This window comes from Gossypium hirsutum, chromosome D09, assembly GCF_007990345.1.
Source record: "Gossypium hirsutum isolate 1008001.06 chromosome D09, Gossypium_hirsutum_v2.1, whole genome shotgun sequence".
NCBI lineage: Eukaryota > Viridiplantae > Streptophyta > Magnoliopsida > Malvales > Malvaceae > Gossypium > Gossypium hirsutum.
This window is the reverse complement of record NC_053445.1, coordinates 26725251-26743042: the sequence shown is the minus strand read 5'-3', so window position 1 is coordinate 26743042 and position 17792 is coordinate 26725251. Positions and strand designations below refer to the sequence as shown.

General features: G+C 30.4%; 1 long non-coding RNA gene across 2 annotated transcripts; it reads left to right on the top strand.

Annotated features, from left to right (window-relative positions):
- The first annotated feature begins 813 nt into the window (after positions 1–813).
- LOC121221160 (uncharacterized) lies at positions 814–3007 on the top strand. Of its 2 annotated transcripts, XR_005918628.1 has the most exons (5): positions 814–1047; positions 1180–1241; positions 1630–1813; positions 2665–2717; positions 2818–3007. It is a non-coding gene; the product is annotated as an uncharacterized lncRNA (long non-coding RNA). The 2 variants fall into 2 exon arrangements; XR_005918627.1 differs by lacking the exon at positions 2665–2717 and having other exon boundaries at positions 847–1047.
- Positions 3008–17792: the final 14785 nt, after the last annotated feature.

Genomic DNA, 17792 nt, shown 5'->3' with positions numbered 1-17792 from the left:
TCAAATAAAAAAACTAAAATTTATACATGTATCAAATACTTTTAAATATTACTTAAAATTTTAATAATTATTTACGTAAAATTTAAATGAAAGATACAATAAATAAATAAATAAATAAATTATGTGAGATTTAGCGGCGTTTTTAACAAAAAACGCTGTTACTATATATTAAAATTTCCCAAAACAGCACCGTTTCGATAGGAGAATTTAAATTTATTAGTGGCATTTTTATAAAAAAACGCTGCAAAAGGTAGACATTACCGGCGTTTTGATAAAAAATGCCACAAACATTTATTACATTTTCTGATACGTCGTCGTTTCAGTTTAGGGATTAAAATTATGAGTATAGTATATTATTTAAGAGATATATAATAGATAGATGATCACTTTATGCATATAGATTGATTGGTTAATTTAGGGTTTAAGGTTTATAATTTGAGACTTGTTAAATGATACAATTAATTAATACTTGTATATTTAAAAATATTTAACCCTAACCATTTGATATTTTTGATATGGATATATATATAGGTAATTAATTATTTAATTTGTATAGGACCAAAATATAAGAAAAAAATATAAATGAAATAAAAAAACTAAAATTTATACATGTATCAAATACTTTTAAATATTACTTAAAGTTTTAATAATTATTTACGTAAAATTTAAATGAAAGATACAAAAGAATATATATATATATATATGAGATTTAGCGGCGTTTTTAACAAAAAATGCCGTTACTATATATTCAAATTTTCCAAAACGGCACCGTTTGGATAGAGATTTATTAGTGGCGTTTTTATTAAAAACGCCATAAATAATCATTTTATTTTAAAAAAAGCACGCCTTTTTATCCCAAAATTTCCTCGCTGAAACCCCAAAAATTTCCCCTCTTCTTCGCGGTTTATGAGTATTAAAAATTTTTCCCCACTTCTTCACTCTTTTCAAACTCATTTCTGTCGCCTCTTCTTTCTTTTTCTCGGATCTTCTTTCTCCCTCTCAGCAAAGATCTTTGATTTTTTCCGTCTCCTTTTCGTTCGCTCTCTGGTAATTTCATCTTCTCTTTTTGTAATTTAATTTGTTCTATGCTGATTCATATATTGTTACTATTACTTGTCTCGCTTTCCTTCTTTTATTTTCTGTTTTTGAATGATATCTGCTTGGTTGCTGAGAAAATAGAGGCTGGAAACAGGCTCGTCGAACCCCCTTTGTCAGTCGCTGAGCTCATCCCTTTCCTAGACGTAATCCCTAATCCATCCTTTTACTATTTTTCCTTAACTTTGTTTTGCTCTTCGTTAATTTTTTTCCTTATTATTTGATTTGTCTGATTTTATTATGTATGCGTTTTCGAAATTTTTCGTGTGATTCTTTCTGTGCAATTAATTTAGTTAGATTTCGCCCATACTGATTTTATTGTCTTAATTGACAGTAAAGTATATTATCTAATTGGATAAAAAGGTTAACTGGGTTCAGCTTAAAATATTAGTGTTGGAGTTGTGTCTAATTTCCCATATGAAAATCACCAATATATTACTATTATGAGAATGGTAAGTTTCCCTTTTAATTTGTTTGATGATTTTTTCTGTTTTAAAGTCATGTTCTTATGTACGTTTTGGCAATGTTGTGCAGGTTGATGAAGAACCTGCAATTAGAACAAATACCACCATATTATGAAATTTTAATGAAAGTCGTGAATTTCACAGCTTCTTTGAATCTTCAGTACTTTTTCACCTTTGGTTTGGGAAGCAATATTTGGGAAGAAAACCTCTCAGAAAGCATTCTAAGTTTTTTTTTTGTTAGGCTTCTAAAATTTGTAAGTCTCTTTGTCCTACCCCTTTTCTCTTGGCTTACTATTATTTAATTACGTCTATTATATAGAAGATTTTTAGAATTTATGAATGGATGTTACCTCTTCTTTTTTTCTTTATACAACTTCTCATGTTTGTATTTTGCTGCCTGAATGTGTTGGTTGGTATGTTTTTGAACTGTTATGTGCATGATAGATCAATACCATTAGCGGTGGTGCCATTTTTTTTCTTACTTGAGTAGCTCCTACACAAAACTGATGCTATGTTGTGTCATTACTAAAAGTAGATTAGAATATATGCGGCAAAATGATTTGATAAATGAGTTCCGTAATTAGGTACTTTGGTGCTATCTTGAAAATAAAACCAAACAGTTCCATAATATATATACTTTGGTGCTATCTTGAAAAATATATATATACATTGATTGGAGACCACTTGTTTTACATTTGTTTCTCTTTAGTAGATAATGCTTTAGTTTGCATGGTGCCTTTAGTTTTAGTGAATTTTAAAACGTTAAAGAAAGTCAACGGGATAATTAACCAAAGCTTCATTACATCTATGCTTGTTTAATTTCACTTTTATGAATGTTGGGACTAGAAAATTTTAGCATATGGTTGGGTTTATGGCTTTATGAACTTATGATTTTAGGTATTGCACGCTCATTTTGATTGGTTTGTTTGATTTTGAGGCAAATCAAACAATTAAAAACTCCAATGAGATGAATGTTTAGATTTTTTTAAACAAAAAGTTATATTGTGAATTAAACTCCGATGAGATCAACGTTTAGATGAATGTTGCGATTGGGGGCATAATTAAACTTTATGGTTGGGGCTGACATGATTCTCTCTTTGTAAAGGTCAATGAGTTCAAGTCTATAGAAAAGTTCAAAATTTTCAATACAAACAATTTGTAAGTCATATTGCCTTAACATGTTAGAACTGTCTGTTTGGCTTAGTACCATGTCGTCTCTGGTGGATTTCTAATTTCTAAACTATAAAATTGGCTGCAGGAGGTCAATGGAATCAAGGTTCTTCAACTGGAAACTGCAACTGGTGCAGCAATTAGGGTATAAAATTGTACCAATTATGGTTATGATGTATTAAAATGTAAAAAAGATATGTCTAACCATGTGTTTTCCTTACGTGATTAATTCTTTGATCATGCTATTGGTATCAACGTACCTCGATCACAATTCCTTATATCTCTTGTTCATGAATTTCCATTTTAATACGTCTTCAAATTAAATTATACATTTCTAAATTGGATTTGTGACGTTTTTATAATATTTTATTTTATTTTTTATGACCTTTAGCGGCGCTTTTACCAAAAACGCCGCTAAAGGTCATGTTGTTTAGCGGCGTTTGTGAGTAAAGCGCCGCTAAAGATCATGTTCTTTATCGGCATTTGTGAGTAAAGCGCCGCTAAAGATCATGTTCTTTAGCGACGTTTGTGGGTAAAGCACCGCTAAAGATCATGTTCTTTAGCGGCGTTTGTGGGTAAAGCGCTGCTAAAGATCATGTTCTTTAGCGGCGTTTTTTTATCATAAACGCCGCAAAAGTTAGCGACGCTGTCAACAGCGATTTTTTTTTGCGGTGCTAGTGAAAGCGCCGCAAATACTTTTAGCGAAACGCTGCTAAAAGCGTGTTTTGGTGTAGTGCATTTTTCTTAGTTTCTAGATTATTCCACCATTAAATATTTACACTATTAGTCCTTCAAATTTTTTATATTTACATTTTAAACTCTCAAATTTTAAGTATTTACTCTTGGGGAACAAAATTTTTCTCACTTTTGCAATTTAATCATTTTTTGAATTAATGTCATAATATACTTCCCAATGTTGACATAACTCAATATTACCCTTTTTATCACTTTATTTCCTTATTTTACTATATCAAGGATATTATCTTACTTTCTTACTATAATAATTTTCAGGGTATTACACGATCACACATTTTTGTGGTAGATCTGGAAACTCCAACGCATCATCTGCAGATAGATTGACATTATGCATGTGGGCTGGAGGCAAGTATGCCCTGAATCGTGGATCTTCTTCTGCATCTGAACCCCTTTCAACATCTTCTGGTTCGGTTGGAATAGGCTCCGATTTAGAAAATAATACAACTTTTGCACCATTGGGGCGGGCTCTCGAGGTGGATCCACATCGGACTCATCTTCTAACTCACCATTATCTGCAACGTACGAGGTCCCCTTATCGGTGGACGTCGTAGGGAATACATCATCCTTTCTTCTAGGAGTTTCATAACATCCCCAATTGGATGTAGACTGCCAACCACTAGAAGTTGATGCCGTTCCCCAGTACGTATTTCCAGCATCAAACATCGACCCACCGAGGTGCATGTCTCATCCACTGACGGAGTGTCGTGCAAGGGTTGTGTATTCCATACCACTACCAAACATGGGCAGTTCCGTGTTTTGTAACCCACTAATGGAGTGTCGGGCAGGGTTTATGTATTCTTTTTGAACAGCAGTCGCAAATGCATCATTTGGCGATGCAAATTGTACATATAACTCAATATAGGGTGCTCCACTAGTGAGATGAGTCTGCACCATTGCCTCCAAGCTATGAGCACCTTTGATGTCGAATGAGTCATATGTCACCGGATCAACAGAAGCATAAAATCGATACCTAATAGACAAAACTTTCATTGGCGTCATTCCGAATATTTTACGCCTAATTATTTTACGAAGTTCTGTCAAATCTATGTTCTGGTTAAAAACCAGTCGCACTATATTCTCCGATAAAAAAATAACACCGTTCTCGGTGTGACGAACCTCACCAACATAGTAAATAATAGCACTAATACGTTCACTCATCTTCAATTTCTATCCTTCTTAGCCTCTCTAATTTTTTTTGTTGTAACTTAAGCAACTTGAGAAAAAAATTTGACTCATTTATAAGCTCAGGCCAAATAGGAACTATTGTAGCAAAAGAGCGTTCACGTGGGAGCTTCTTTCAGTTCTTTTGTTGACATTACATCCTGCTTGAAGCGTTTTTGACACTATTTGCTTAGAAACATCTTCTCAAAATTATTTTTTCAGAAACTACTGTAGCAAAAGAGCGTCCATGTGGGAGCTTCTTTCAGTACTTTTGCTGACATTGCATCCTGCTTGAAGTGTTTTTGACACTATTTGCTCAGAAACATCTTCTCAAAATTATTTTTCAAAAACTACTGTAGCAAAACAGTGTCTACATGGGAGCTTTTTTTAGTACTTTTGCTGACAATGCATCCTACTTAAAACATTTTTAACACTATTTGCTCAGAAACGTTTTCTCAAAATTATTTTTTCAGGAACTACTATAGCAAAAGAGTGTCCACGTTGGAACTTTTTTAAATTAACAAATAATTTAATTAAGTAACCCTAAACCCTAAACCGCAAACCCTAATTTATTTAATTTTTCCTTAAAAACCTTAAACCTTAATCTAAATTTTTTAAAATTTATAATTAATTTACTCAAGTAACCTTAAACCCTAATTTATTTGATTTTTTTCTTAAAAATTCTAAACACAAAACCCTAATCTAATTTTTTTAAAATTTATAATTAATTTACTCAAGTAACCCTAAACCCTAATTTATTTAATTTTTTCCTTAAAAACCATAAACGTTAAACCCTAATCTAATTTTTTAAAATTTATAATTAACCTAAACCCTAAACCCTTATTTATTTAATTTTTTCTTAAAACCTTAAAATTTAAAAACTCAAAACCCTAAAACCCTAACCTTAATTGTAGAAAACCCCAACCCTAAAAAAGGGAAAAACACTTTCTCAAGGAAGCGCTTTGTCCACGTGGACACAAAGTGCACCCTCAAGGACGCGTTTTCTGTCCACGTGGACAAAGTGCTTCCTTGAGGAATCGTTTTCCTGCTTTATACGTGGACGCGTTTTGGGGGAAATTGGTCAATTCCAGTAATTAATTTAGGACCTGACCCATTTCAATAATTTTAAAAATAAAGGAGCTTTTATTGGTAATTTGCCCAATAATTTAAGATTATCCAATAACGAAATTTGAACAAGTATTTTTGAAATTTAAGGCAGCAAGTGTTTAATAGGGTAAAAATATTTGGGCGGTTGTGGGTGTGCTAAAACTTTACATGTAATTAATTTTTGAATTAGAGGTCTCGTGAATAGAGATAGATGGAGTTTAGGTTGTACGTAAGCATAATATCAATATATTTGTCTAAGTTTTTTTTTGAAATATATGCTTAAAATTTTGTCCACGGCCACCATATTTGAAATTAATTAATTTAAATATATTTTAAGCCCGCTCATATTATTTTTTATTTTTGTAAAATATATTATTTTTAATTTAATATTTAATAAATTTATATTTTTCATTTTATTAAAATTTTATATATAGATATCTTAACATTTTTAATGTTTATATTATAGTATTATATATTAATATAGGTTTACTTTTTTGTGCTAGAAATTACATAATGTATAAAAATAATATTATAAATTACAAACTTGAATAGCGAGTTAGATAGGACTTAAGCCTTGAATATTCGAACATGAACTTGAACTATATTTTAAATGGGCTTAATTTTTTTTTCAAAACTTATATTTCGATTATAATATTTTTGTCCAAATCATCCCTTCGAGAAGGCCTTTCGACTCGGATAGATTGCTAAACCCATAAACATATATATTATACATCAATAATTATTTTCTCTAAATTTAATATAGACTTAATATATTTTTTATTTGTTTTTAAAAGAGTAAAAAAAAAATCCGTAAATAACTTTTGTTTTTAAGAAATATAGTCCCAAAATTAATAAAAGCGTGTGTGAGTAGTATCCTACAAACTTGTAAAATGGGGTGATGGAAGCTTATTTGCATTTTTAATTGTGAAGTTGATTAAATTATTTGGATTTTCATCATTATTCAGTTTGGGACCTCCTTAAAAATACAGGACGTCACATGATCCTTAAAATACAGGGTGTCACATTTCAAAAATCGAATTAAAAAAATTTAAATTAGTGAAACCACAAGTGATCACATTCTCCAAATTCGATCATAACGTCTGAGTCGAATTTAAGATGTTACATAGCAGCATTAAGTCTCCTTTTTATTTACAAGTTGTCATTAAGTTTAAGGTGATTTTCTTTTGCTGATATTGGAAGATATGCAATAAAAAATAAACAGGATTTATCATTTGCAATAACAAATGATAATTTGTTCGGTATTATATGTTATTGCATAATAAATCATTTGTGATAATTATAATCCTAATTATCATATTATTATATATTTTATATTACTATCAAATTTAAATTTTATAAATTTGAATAATTATTAATTATATATATTATACATGTACAACTATTGCGTTTATATTCATAATTACTGTTTTTAAATTTTTATTTCACTTTATAAATTAACATAAAAAAATATTATTAATAAATTTTAAATATAAATAAATAATATCATAAAATAAATAGTTATCATTTAATTATATTTTAACTAATATCATATAATTATATTAATTATTAATGCGGTTGCTTAATTATAAATTTAGGCTTTTCATGTTTTACATTGAATTTATCTTGGGCATGTGCTAGATCTGTTTCAGACTCGAATTATTACAGGATCAAGTTGTATTCAGCTCAAATTTTCTCGATCTTAGGTTTTCTCAGACTCGAATTTTCTCTTGCTCGAACTATTACAAATTTGAGCTTTTTCGAATTCAAATCGTTACAAACTCAAATTGACATTGACATATTTTCAGGCTCGGGAGTGTTTTGCCAGCTCTAAGTTCTAGCCATATGCACAAGCGTTGAGAAATTGAGTGTTTGTTTTATTTTTCATATTTATGTAACTTATTTAGTTTGCTATGAACTTGATAAATGGCATCTCAAAAGCACACTAATATATTCTAAAATCTCCCCCACTTTTTTTTTTCCTAATCCCTCCCCGATCTTCCTTAAGAATATTCTTTTAAGTTTGATGTAAAATTGAAGTGATTTAAGTAAATTTATCTGAAAAACTATATTATGTTTAACGCTTAAGAAAGTTGCAAATCTTCTAATTTTAGTTCTCCTTTGTCTCAGTTTTGCCTATTTTAAAATTTTAAAGTAATAGATAACTAACTGAATTATCAAATTAACAAAATAAAATATCTACACAAGCCCACCTAAGAGCTCAAAATTCTATACTTTTGGTTATTTGAAATCACATTTTGAAAAAAAAAAAAAACTCTTTCCATCAAAAAACCACTTTCTAAAAAGGACTTCAAGAGTGAAACCAAAATATTACTAAATGGTTTTCAATGGTACTTTTCAACATTAAGAGTAAATTAATTCTATGCCAAAGCCTCCGCTAGTTTTCCATTTTTGTTGTAGTTACAATAATATTTTCTAATTTAATAAGTGTGGTAAAAAAGTGTTATGAAAAAATGTGTTTTTGTTAAGTTTTAGTGTTTTCCATCACTGTAAAAAATTATGGTTGAAGGTTAAAAATATCATTTTTGGACATGATAGTGGAAAGTTAAAAATTAATTAAGTTATATAATATTTAAATAATTTAATATAATAGTACATGAAATATAAATTTTAAATACCTTTTAAGTAATTAATATAAATTATTTGTAAAATTAATGATACATAAAATATTTTAAAAACTTAAACATAATACTAAATGATATTTAAATAATTTAACATAATGATACATAAAATATAAATTAATCTAATTTTTATATACCTTTTAAATAGTTAATATAAATAAAAGGGTGTTTCAATAATTTTTACTTCCAAACACAAAAGCCAAGAGCCAAAAGTCAAAAGCACTTATATCCCAGCTTTTGCATGTGGGTGGAAAAATACTTTTTCAATGTAGCTTTGACTCCAAACACTAGGTGTTCTCTATTGCTTTTGCGATAGAAAAACACTTTTGGAACCCATGTATAATGAAGAAAGGAGCTTAACTCTCTTTTCGAAAAACTTAAATTTCTTTTTTTATGTTCAAAATTTATTTTAATGATATATATATATGCACTTTTATGCCCTAAAATGAATAGAACAACAACAAGAACAACAAAAAGTATATTATATATGGTAAATAATAACCTTTTCACATAATGTAAAATTTATGACGGATTAAATATAAAAAAAATATGTTATATGCAAGGAAAGGTTGGTAGCTAAAGGTTACACTCAAAAAGAAGAAATTGACTATAATGAGATATTGTTTACTATTGTGAAGCATTCCTTCATTAGATTTGAAGTTGGACAAATTGTTGTATAAGTTGAATCAATCTATAAAGCAGTGATACTAGTGATTTGATAGTTTCATACATTGATAAGATTCTAGAGTATTTTGCAATGACTGACGCAAAGAAAAGGGCATAACTTTCTGTATCATGGTTTTATCTTTTTTTGGAAAAATGTCTTAAGAGGAAAGAAACAACAAAGCTACGATAAAGCTTTCATACACACATCGACGATAGGATGCCTTATGTGTGCAATTGTTTGAACATGTCTAGATATCTATTTTGCAATTAGAATCATGAGTTGGTATTCAACGAATCTTAGACGTATACATTTGCAAGCATTGAAGCACATACTTAAGTATTTATGAAGAATGAGAGATTATATGCTAGTATATTTTGGGGGGACCTAACGCCTTTTGGATATATGGATTTAGATTTCCAAAATTGTAGAGATGTGAGGAAATTGACATTGGGTTGTATGTTTGACCTAGGCGATGGGGTCATGTTTGGAAGAGTGTCAAGCAAACTTACTATTAATTTCACCATGGATGCTAAAATATGTGACTACTTCGAAAGTAACCAAAAAGCTACATGGTTTCGAAAGTTCTTAATTCATCTCAAATTAGTTTCTAGTATAGGTACTACTAGAGAGACCAAACATCATAAAAATACAAAACACATTGATCTGTAATATCATATTTTAAGAAAGGTGATAGTTGATGGAATAGTAGATGTAGTCAAAATCACATCGGAGGGCAACCTTGTTGATCTGTTTGCCAAAACTCTTGAATTTTGTTCTCCAAAAAGATGAGGCTAATATGAATTCTTGAATATGAAATTTAATGATAAATAAGTTAGGAACAATTCAAGAGTAAAAAAATAAGAGTAAATAAGGAGAGAAGGAAAATGGAAGGATGATAAAAATGATGATAACGAGATGAGGTAGAAAAATATCCAATGGAACCCCTTGAAGAACAAGCTTCAATGAACTCCACTAATGGCATTAATCGACTGTCCAAGCTTGATAACTTGACAAACTGAAGGATAAAGAACTCCTACCAACAATCTTGAAGATGATTGAGTTGAAAACTCTTTTAAAACAAATAAGAAAATATTTCTTGCAAAGGAGAACTCAAAAAGTACATTTATTCAAATCAAAGTTGGGTGCCTTTTATGGTGGGTGGCTACCTCTTTTTATACAAGAAGGGAGCTGGAAAAAAAAGAAACAAATTTTTAAAAACTAGCTTAAAAAATGTGGATGGCTAAGAAAAAAAATCCTTGAAATGTAGCCAAAAAATGTAGATAGCTAGAAAAGGTAACTCTTTTTTCCTAAGAAACTTATATGAGGAAAAAAAAAGACTGTGAATTTGGCTAGCTTTATGAGAGTTGTGCATAGATCAAATTTACAAGAAAACAAAATAACTTGGGATTAAATAAACTTCTTAATTGAGCCATTGATAGATTAGGCCAAAAAAGAAAAAGAGCAACTAAGTTTTCAAGTGATCCCAATGAGCTTCAAATGGGTTGGTCTTTAAAGGAGATTGTGTTGGAAAAAAATCCGGTTTGAAAACGGTTTTCTTCCACAACGGAAAATAAAAATTTCAAAAAGTGACCCGACTTGTGATATTTATAGTAATAAACCCTAAACCAAAATCGTACCTGTGTTTCTAGATAGACAGATCCTTTTCGTCTTCTTCGATATTCTTGTATCACAAATTGCCACGAGTGTAGGCTCGATCAAATCAAATTAAACACATAAACTAGAAATAATTTTCTTTTCTTTTGGAGTGAAATAAAAAATTCTCTTCTTAAATACAAATTAACAAAATCATTATTTCAAAAAATATATTTAATTATTAGAGAATAAAAGTATCTCTATTTTCGGGCAAAATAACGATATCTTAAAGTTATGTAAATAGCCCTACTGGTATCATCTATTTATAGGGAGAGAAGGTAGAACATCTATTGAATTAGAGAAGTTTATTTCAAATAGAAAAAACACTCCCTACTTAGAGTAGGATTAGGTGGGCGACACACCCCTAGTATTCCTACTAGGGTTATTGGCCCTTCATATTCCATGAGGGGATTTTGGGTCTCTCTCATATTAGGTCTAATTATGAGTACTTCCTGGACTTTTCGACCCAATACTTTATAATCTGATCCAACCCAATTTTGTTTTTCTATTTCATAAAATAAACTTCAATATTTATATTAAATAATTTTCTCATCTAAATTTTACTCCCAGCAAAATTATGACGATTTTACCACTAATAAAATTTTCGAGAAAATATATTTAATATTTCACCATTCAACTTGTTCACTATGATTGTATGGTTTATTTTCATTTTCGGGCTTAAAAATAGCTCAAAAACATGAACTCAATCTTCCGATCATTTTTGAGAATTCTTTGTTGGTTTGTGATGAAATGTGCAAGTATACGCAATCGTTATCAAGTAATAAGTAAAGTAAAAAGAGTATCATCTCCATAGGGATTGTGTTTAAATCAATAATTGTAAAATTAATAGTTACAAAATGGTTAAGGAAACACAATATTTTTGAAGTGATGGATGTTAAAATTAGATTAATAAACTATATGAAAATGAATTAACCTAAATGCAGTGAAATGGTTTAGCAACAATTCACAAGTTTTAACAACAATAACATGAATAAGCTAGAACAATTACAACACTTGACTCAATTCATTCTTTATCATGTTTAATAATGTTACAAAAAAAATTTCATGACAACTCGATCATTCATTGACTTGGAATCTCATATAAGTTCTCTCGAAGTCTTATACTTAGAAAAACATGTATATTTATATGTGCATATTTAACTAAGGGTTCCTTAGAATTTATGTGAAGTAACAGGAACTGGGTAGGTTTGAAACAATTTAATCACACAAACCTAAAGTTATGCAAGGTAATAGTATTCTTTTGGAATCATTATGAACCTTTAATTTATTCTGGGTTGGATATAAATTAAGCATGCACCTCCCAATTATTGTATCTATTAATCACCATCTGGGTCAAATTAAGCAACTAATTCTAATGCATTCAAACATATTTTAGTGCATGAATAACATGAAGGATTTTAATTTGAAGCATGAACAACTGAGGCACAGAACAATAAAAACATGAATTGAATGAATTTAATCAAATCATTGCAATTATTCTAACTGAAACAATTTAAGTCATCATCATTAATGGAAAAATAATCAAACAATTTGCAAACATGTTTTTTAAAAAATAAGAACAAATTAAAGATAAATGAAGAAGAAACTCTTGATGAATTCGGTGATTCCCTAAAGGCTATTCGTGGTGACTTCCTCTAATTTTTGTGGTTGCTCCTTTGCAAATTGCTCCTCAAGGTGGTCAGCCAAGAGAGTTTTTCTTAAGGAAATGCTAGCTAAAAGAAAATGGAAAGATGGAGAGCTTTAGGCATGGAAGAGAGGAGGGACAGATGAGAGATTGTTGAATGTTTTGGAATCGTTGAATGATGGATGAAGGGGTTTTGGCCTCTATTTATACACATGAGAGGGGGCTAAAAATAGAGATTTTCAGCCACAATCTTCCCCCTCATTTGTCTGGCCATGAATTGTGGAGAGTATGCTCAAAGTGGAAAGCTTGAAACGTTGTGGGGCTGGAATGGATGAGTATGAGAGTTTGAGAGCTGATTTAAAAATGTTTAAAATATTCTTAAAGAGCTGATTTGGGCAGCCTTATGGCTGGTTCTTGGGTGCTGAATTTGGGCCTTGCTTGGTCGTGTGGAGCTTTCTTTCTTTGGGTTGCATTTTGGGTCTTCATCTTTGCTAGAAGTGATCCAATTTTTGTTATCCATTTGCACCTTGGTCCTTCAATAATTTAAGTGTTCAAATTACTTTATTTAGACGTCCCTTGATGAAGTTTTGCCAGCTCAGTTGATGATGCTCTTCCAAGATATACTGCCAGTGCCTCAACGGAAGAAATTCAGGATTAAACTGTCTTTGGTGCATCATTTTCTAAAAAATAATACAAAATTAAGTAGAATTTACATGAAATTGAATAAAAATATATATATTTAACATGAATTATTCAATTTATTAATTTTGTAATAAAAAAATCATTATCAATTACTCAGAATTTACAAGAATTGTGAGCTAGAAGTGCTATGGATAACTCTATATTTTAGAGTTATTACTTGTTCATTTCTAAATGATTCAATTTTCTCCATTTTCATTTTCATTTTAAGAAAACCACATTCATTTCCAAATGATTCAATTTTCTCCATTTTCATTTTCATTTTGGAGAAAACCATAATCATTTCCTACAAATTTTCCATTTTTATTCATTCTGTTCATTGTGATTCAACGCGCAATTCATTTATGGTTTCAATGAGCTAGCGGAAGGACCAATTGGATATATGCAATTGAGGCTCAAATTATTATAGTTAAGTTCTAGCTTTTCACTTATTAATTATAAACTCATTTAGTCACGAAGTCATTCCACTATAGTATCGTGACTGAGCTCTCCCAACGACATACCATTACAAAGCAACTTGATTAGTGCTCGTCCAATGACCTTGTCATAAGTGTGTTACCCTCTTAGGATATCCTTAATCTCATTGGGATAATATTCATTCTCCCAATATGATCCTATTTTATCTCATGGTAACCATTACATCTTCCTTCATGAAAAGTCAATTGCCATCAAATAGTAATCAAGTAATTCATCATAAAGATGAATGACCCGTGGCTACGTTTACTTTTTATCAACCATGTAATGCCAATGAGAGGAAATCATTTACCCATGTCTCGGGATATGAATTCCACTATTGTGAATGATGCTACATACTGCAGAAGTCGTACACCCAATGCATCAGCTTTCGATTCTTTATGTATTTAAACTCAGGCTTTTACTTACATTAAGGTGTACGAGTCACGTATACATAGTTCATCATCCACTTAGAATTTAGGTATGCCACACTATGAACAACACAAGTTAATAAATCCATTAATAGATTCAGGATCTATTCTTCTTGGGTCTAGTTCGATGTACTGTTAGTCCAGTCAGTCACATCTATATCTTTATCTTCTAGTAGTCATTCGCTCCGATGCCCAAGAAAAAACATCTCACTAGTTGGACTTGATAGACAACATATTAGTATTTTAATCGATTTACTCATTTTCGATTAGATTGAGGACGTGTTTAGGTTTGTCTACTAATACAAGTTGTCTTTCCGTATTACGATCTGACCACATAATACTGCTTAGTATTAGTTTAAACGTTAGACAAGAGTAACATTTGCTTTCATTTTGCTTTGTGTGAAAATGCCATACGAGGACAATCATACAAAGTATAATAATGTAATCCATGAATTTGTTTTATTATTCAATATATTCGAAAAATTTTCAAGTTTACAAACGAATATACTACACTTAGGGCACCAGATCGAACAACTTGCATTTGGGTTGCTCACTTTAATACTTTAACTCTTCCAAGCTGAAAAATATCTTACAATCAAGTTCAACTTTTAAGCTTGCATCCATGGGCTAAGTTTGCCTTAAAATAGAGTATTGAATGTTTATGGTCTCAAAACCACTTCCTTGAAGGCTTCTTGTCACAAACTCTTGGACTACTACATTGAATCGGGCTCTAATTTGTTTGGACTTAGAGCGAGTAATTCGACTTTGAGGAAAGCTAAGCTCGTCACGTTTATGTGCCTAAAATTGGGCCTTGATGCTTGCATCACTAGTTTTCCCCGTGCCCAAACACCATTGTCTCAACATTTCAACATCGTTGAGATTAACTATATTCTATTTACAACCTTTTATGCTAGACCTCTAAAATCTATACTTTAGATTGGATATCTACTTAGTATTTCTAGTTGGGAATTCTCTTAAAATCTTCCTTTTCATGCTCTTCAAAGAAGTGTCATTCTTAAATGTCATGTTTAAGGGAGCTTTGGATTGGAACATGACTCCATTATTAGTTGAAATCATATATACATTGAAATGGACTAGTGTCATAAATTGATTTGCCATATTTTCAATTGAGGTTGTCAATTATTAAATTTTGAACATTATAAACGACTTTAACGATTTCAAAAATTATTAATAACAAAGAATCCAACATTTTTAATAACAACTTACTAAAATTTCAACCATAAACAATAACAAAACTTCCTTATAACATGCATAAAACATATTCAAAAAATGTAACAAAAATAATAAAATAACAATTATAATGATTTCAACAATTGTTAATAACAAAGAATCCAACAAAATTACACCAACTTACTTCAATGCAACCATCAATAATAACACAACTTCCTTATATCATATGTAGAGTATATTCAAAAAATCTAACAACTATAAGGACATAACAAATCTATCAATTTCAAAATAAATTAATAATAGAAAATCTAACAAAGTTTGTCACGCCTGGTTTTCTCTTATGTCCCAAAATTAAAGGAAAGTCAAGAGTTATTTGAATAGAATGATAAGATGGTGGGATCTATTGGGAAATTCTGAAATTTTAGTATCCACCATGATAGTTCAATAAGCATGAAATAACTATAATTCCATGGTATTGCGTTTATGGAATGCATGTAATGCATGTAAGTGAAACATTGTCGGGTTTAGGGGAAGTTAGGAAGTGAAAATTGGAAAGAGGTGTTGTAACACGTCAAACCCGACCCTGCATTAGGATCACACTACTTGTAAACAAGCTAACTTAAAAATGTTTCAGTTGAAGCTTTGGATAATTCTTACAATTTATAGATGTGAAACATATTTTTACTGCTATTTTTCTAAAGTGAAAGAAATATCATCACTTTGAAATTAATATATAAGTCAAATAGTGTAATAACTCAAATAGGGTAACTTTATAAATAAATTATATTGGCTCAAACTCAAATTTTAGTACTTCATAAAGTTCTCGTTTAATAGAGTTTAAATAAATAGATGTTCATTATATACATCATTTTCAAAATAAACATAAGTGCCTTCCCTATTAGTCATGCATGATACAACCACAAAACAATCAACTCACAATCTTAACAGCTCTCTGGCATAGTTTTGAACAAAGTTTTTCTTCTATCAGCAATTCCTGAGAAGGAAAAAGGAATAACGGAGTAAGTTCATTTAAACTTAGTGAGTTCTAGAGAGAAATCATACAATATATTACTTAGAACATTAACTAAACCTTTCTAAAAACCACACACACATTATGCAGAGTATGCCAACTAGCTTATACAGAACACAGACAGGCCCAGTATGCCAACTCATCTCACTTTGGGGTATATTGTACTCTAACTTAACATAACTCATAAAAACCCATCTTCATGCCAGCCATGTACCCAAAATACATAATCAGAAACACATATTTCAAACTTGTTCACATTCATTTTCCCCTTAACTCCTCATATCTGCTTTACTCAGAACAGTGTGTTTTATCTAATCTGCTAATCCAGTTTGTAATATATTTGCCTTACTGGAGGCTACACAAACATATCTCCACTTTTCCTTCATCACATATCATATCCTATCATTTCATACATATCAAAAGCAGATGGTAGTGGCTTAGGCATGAAAAATGACACTTACTTCATATCTCAAACAGACTACACTCAGACTAATAACTTTAAATAGCCATTACTTATACAAATATTGTTCATCCATTACTTATTCACACACCTTTCATCATATACAAAGGAAGAATACTTACCTTACACTAAATATAAAATAAAGAAACTACAGAACATTGAAGTAAAAAGGAACTCATTAGAAACTCCAACACAAATCTATAAAGCAGGTTCCTTGCCATTATCACTTGGACTTTTGTTATCTTCTTGAGCTAAAATATATAAAATTAAACATATTAAATCATTAATATATCAAATCAGATCATGCATGCAAAATCACAACACTTATACCAGCATCAGGAAGTTTCCTGCCTTACACACCATTCTAACATTTATGCGTGTAGAATGAAGAACATGTAAATGACATAAAGAGTAACCTAGGGTTCAACAGTAATTACTAGTAAGCTGGTACTAACGTATAAGTTAGCTGAATATTCCAAACCTTACTTTAAAGAGGTTTTCTAAACTTGAGTTTTCAAAGAGTTGCAAAGAAAAATCGAGAAAGAAGAAAATGTAAATATGTTTAGAGAATCCATCGTTAACCTTATATATTTAGCCTTAGAGACAAGGACTAGTAGAAAAATCAAATAATTCCGCTAACTCTCTTGATTCTCATGATTAAGTGCTCTTAACTTAATTTGGGTTTTACCATTTACAGTAGTCCAGTTCCATTCTAACTAAATCTCAATTCAACTAAACAAAAAACCATACTTAAATAATAAACAAATCTAAATAGCTGCGAACTTACTGAGTTCGCCAAAAGGATCTTAGTTGGATGGATACTAAACATGAAAGTCCACTAAAATACAATATACGCCAAAACAAAGAGTTCTCCAAATGGCGCATTGTAACAGCCCGATTTTGGGTCTAGTCAGAACAGTGGTTTCAAGGCTACTAATCTGAAGAGGAAAAATTTAATATTCTTATATTTTTATGATTTACAAATGTATGAATTGATTTCATGAATTTTTTTTCGAAAATTTTGATGTTTGGGCACTCAATTTAGTCGAAAGGTCTAAATTGTAAAAAAAGTGCAAAACTTGAGTCCTAGAAGCTAGAGGTGTCTAATCGCTATGAAATTTTAAATTGGAGGTCCTTAAAAGGTAATTAGACCATTGGTTAATTTTTTAGA